This window comes from Erigeron canadensis, chromosome 9 (genome assembly GCF_010389155.1).
Source record: "Erigeron canadensis isolate Cc75 chromosome 9, C_canadensis_v1, whole genome shotgun sequence".
NCBI lineage: Eukaryota > Viridiplantae > Streptophyta > Magnoliopsida > Asterales > Asteraceae > Erigeron > Erigeron canadensis.
In genome coordinates, this window is record NC_057769.1 from 8,584,563 (window position 1) to 8,589,578 (window position 5,016).

At 32.0% G+C, this 5,016-nt stretch overlaps 1 pseudogene; it reads left to right on the forward strand.

Annotated features, from left to right (window-relative positions):
• The first annotated feature begins 3,101 nt into the window (after window positions 1-3,101).
• Window positions 3,102-4,090, forward strand: LOC122583143 (annotated as a pseudogene).
• Window positions 4,091-5,016: the final 926 nt, after the last annotated feature.

Here is a 5,016-nt window from a genome sequence, read left to right on the forward strand (position 1 = left end):
GCAAATACTTACAAACTACTATCGTCGGACCATTCAAACTGTTCATCTAGTAAAACTGTAGATCCAAATTGTTTTGCCATTTGTGAAACTGCGGTTGTTTGATGTTTGATGTTTGATGGATGTGTTTATGTGTGTTTTTTCTTTGGATATGTGTGTGTGATTTGAAATGGGAGGAAGAATGTGTGGTATATAAAGGGGGAAAAAGAGTTTGGAATCTAGCCGTTTCAGCCCACCAACGGTCACAAAGCTACTCTTTCCACGCGAGTGGAAGTTTCACCTAAAATCGACCACCCACATGTGGAGACCTATCGGCGGCGGTGTTCCACGCGTTGTTTAACCAACCACTCGGCTTTAATCCAGGTAATGTCAACACCCTTAGAACAAAAAGAAAACTCCTCAGTCATTCATTTACATTCCCTATTTCCCACTTATCTTCTTCTTCCACGCGCCACCACCACTGTTATATTGCTTCCACCACCACCAATAACCACCTTCTTCCCCGCCACCACCACAACCACTTGGCGGTCATTCTTAATCTTAATCTTTATTTATATGTATTAAATGGAGGTCAATCTAATAGCTTCGTAAACCAATAACATTTAAAATTAATTATAAAAAATAAAAGGAAAGCTTAGGTAAAACATGTGTATTTCAGGGGGATTATGGGGGGTGTTATGTATGTTTATCAAATTTAAAGGTTTAATTTTTAACTTTTTTTTAACATGGTAGTACCTAAGATATATAAAGTCATGCAGTACGAATCATTTTCCCAACAAAATAAATCAATAAATTTTGTACGTCTAATCAAATCTTATATATTATAAAATCTTTAATTTATCCTATACAAATAATAAAATAATTGTTTATTATTTAATATTTGTTCACACTAAGGCCACTAACCTACATTTATATTTTATGTTTTAATAATTTATTAAAAATAGATGTTTACTTAAACAATATAATAGGGTCATTATCAACCTTCTTCATTCATTTTAACCTTTTTCTCGTATCCATTTTCACTAACCTTTAACAAAAGTCAATGACAATCTATATTCACTATTAGTTTGTATTTACATCGTCTAGTTTTCTTACAAGGATAATCGTACATTACAATCTCTTCAATAAATTTTAACATTGTCTCAAGGTAATACCATAACAAATGTATTCTATGAATAATATTCCAAATGTCTAGACAAGTGTATAGGATGATTTTATTGTGCGTATAAATCAGTATGTATATAGTCAGACTCGTATTAGTAGGTATGTTTTTGTATAGTCAGGTTGGTGGTGAAGTTGATATATGTATAGTTAGTGTGTAAATATTATTTGTATGGATTAGTCAAAAATTTCCCCACTAGAATCAATAGTAGAATAGCGCGCACGCACACACACATATATATATGTGTGTGTGTGTGTGTGTGTGAGACATTGTAAACCCAAATTAATTATTTTTTAGTTGTAGTGCTAGTGCCATTAGGCTAAGAGGAGTGGGAATGAGAGGGAGAGACAACTTACGCTATATATATGTAGGGTAAAAAGAGTTGTCCCTCGTAAAAGATAGAAATGGGTGGATTTTTTAAGGAGGTTCGGCTTGCGCCATGTGACACTTCTAATGATTAATTTTGTTTTTTAACTTTCTTACTAATTTATTATATTAAAAAGAAATGAATATATAAGTTACAATATAAAACGTACTAACTACCTTTATAAGAAATGAAATGGAAGATAAAAAAAATGACAATTCCCAATTTTGAAATAGACGGACGTGACTTCAAAATTTTATATAACCCAACATAATTTTTCTTTGTCTTCTTCTTATTATAATACAGATGCGAGTCCTGAAATTTTATATTTTAAGATAATCTTATACATATATATATTGGGAAAAGAAAATGGTTGTACCATCTCCACACAAACAGTACACACCACACCAACCGCAATTGCTGGGACAAACAACTGCATCATCAACCACCACCGCAGTTCCACCACCACCACATATCCCATCTAAGAAGAAAGAGTCGTCGGAAATCTGTTGTAAAACAAGCATTTCCTTCAACCAATATAAAAGGAATCCGAGTCAAAGATTAGCTTGGGTCGCATAAACCAAAGAAAAAGTGGGGAAAGTCAAAGGAGAAGTTGGCCACTTGTGAGGTTCACTGAAATGGTTGTTCGACCATCAAGCGCGGTGTTCCGGGCGAACTTGCTGATGTGGCGTTTGGTTCTCCCTTTTCCTTATCCCGTTCCTTCCCGTCTTAGAATTAAATATTTATGATATTTTGAACATTAAATATTGTTTTCTTGCAAAAATAATGAATCCATTTAGTACTCATTTTGTAAGTATTGGCTACTTATCCTGTAAGTATTGATTAGTTTTGTCTTTCCATTAACAATACTTAGTTATGTTGTTTGAATTATAATCTTTTTATTGATATTATTTTATATAGTTTGAGCCACTAATCTAAAATTCTAACTCTGTTTTTGTATCTAAATTCGTCATTATCAACAAAACAAATATCATTATATTGTTAATCAACAACAATAAGAGCAACAACATAAGGCTATGTCATATTTATCAAAGATTAATATGACTTTATTTGTTTATTTCCAAAATTCAAAAACCAACGCTACTACAAAACTGGAATATACAGAAGCAAATTGGGCGTCGGAAAAACATGTGTGGGGTAACTCATTTCCATCAGAAATTTTTATTTTAGACTGAAAAATCTATCGAAATTTCGTCAAAAAAACTTTTAAGAATAAAATTAATTCTGTCGGAAAATCAAAATTGAAGAATGTTTATCATGAGTTGTTAAACTTTTTCTTCCATCCTTTCTATTTATATTATAGATTATAGATTAAGTACGTAATATTAATTAAGGTAATTATTATCTGGTAGATTTGAGGTAATCATATATAACATATACATATTTATGTCCACTCTCTTTTATTTGTATGTATGTAAGAAGATTAATCCACCCTTCTTGATATTTACTTTCAAATCCATTAATTAGTCTCATTCTTATATATAAACTCACACTTATACAATAATCAACCACAACTTAATTTCGCACTGTAAGAATCTACCATTATTAGTTTACAACATGAACACAACTCGAAACAAATATTTTTGGCTAATTGTCATTACCATTGCCCTCATTTCCATAATCATCTCGTTTTACACAAAAGATTCAAAGATAGATAACAGAATCAGTATAATCATCAGAAGTGCAACCGAACAAAGTGGAATTTATGACTTCTTATCTGCCATAAACCAGAATTTTAACCCTCTTTATAGTCTACAAAATTTATCTTGTGATGAGAGCAAGTGGAAATATCCACTCATTTGAAAATATGGTGTGGCGATTGTTTTGACAGTAGATCAAAAGGGGTGTGGTAAGTTCAATAACTTTCAAGAGTCCCTGTATTTTGCTCCTGATAATTCTCAGAAATTGACTCTTGTAATATCCAATTCTTGCACATACTTGTAAGTATTTTATTATGTTCGTGTATGTATCTTAATTTATGTTTCATAAAATAATAAAACTCTTAAACATGATATGTTAATTTGTAGAAGGGAGAAAGTCGATGTGCCAAAAACCAAGTCCAACTTGATTATTCAAGGCCAGAGTTATCTTAATACATTTCTCTCTTGGAATGCCGCTGCAGCTTCAAGTAACGGCACTATTTACAGCTACTCTTTTGGAATATTTGCTCCAAAGTTCATAGTTTATGATATCAGCTCCAAGGTAATGCAAGTAAATCGATCATAGATTTCCATATTGTGCAATATTTAATTAGGTGTTTACTCATGTATTTATTCAAGTAGATTAATTGATATTTGTGATTGTTTTGATCATTTGCGAAGAACACATCTCCTCCTCCAGGCCTAGTTTTGATCATTCAAGAAGCGGCTTTTTACAATTATGGGTTCTATGGATACCAAGATACTCTCCATGATGATCATGGAAGGCATTACTTCAAAAACCGTTTCGTCGAAGGCTTAATTGATTTATTCTTGAAAATATCAATGAGGAAGTTTTCTTTCCTAATCATCTCAAAAATGAGAGAAAAAGTCTTGAAGCAAAAATAACTACAACTTCTCCCACTTTTTCTTTTATCTCATTTCCTTTCCATGCCATTTTAAAACTTAACAATGCCTTTATTATTTTTTTTTCTTCCTAATCCTTTCCTCCCCCTTCTTAAAAAAAACTTAACAATAGAAAGAGTGGTGAATCGGCTGGAGAGAGGAAAGGAAAGAGAGTGACAAGAGATAGGAAAGGAAAGAGAGTGACAAGGTGAAAATGAGGAAATTTGTGAAGGAAATGCCTTTTTGTTTTCACATTCCAAGGCTTCACCTTCTTTGACTTCCACTTAACACCATTTGACTCGACGATTCAAAGAGACTCGGACCTCGTTAATTTTTTTTACCGACATAAGTGAATGTAATTTTTCAAAAGCTGTCTAATGCTTATATATACGACCATGGTTTTTCATTAAATTTAATTTATTTTAAGTTTTAGTGTTTCCATTTTATTCGGTATTTTTCTAGATAACGAATAATAATAATAATAATACCAAAATGAATTATTGGGCTAATAATTGAGCCTACTAATAAGCAAATATCAAAAGCTTTAACTTATAGTGATCGTCTAATGGTTGGGCTTAATGAGCCAAATATGTTTCTCAAGGTAACAAATAACTTTAGGGCCCAATAGGCCCAATCAAGTGAAAGAAGATGAACCCACAAACTCATTTGGCCCATTTATACAAATGATGACATGTTTGATAGAAAACATGGTAAGTGTGCAAATTTATGATAGGAAAACATGGTAAGTGTGCAAATTTGATAGAAAATTCTTAAGGATAACTTATTAATTTAAATTTTTTAAAAAGAATATTTCCGACAGATATTAAGTTTTCGTCATTATTTCGTCAGTACATTCCAACAGAGTTTTTAAAATACGTCGGTCACCCGTTGGAAAATTCCGATAGATTACCGACGAAATTGCGATGGCA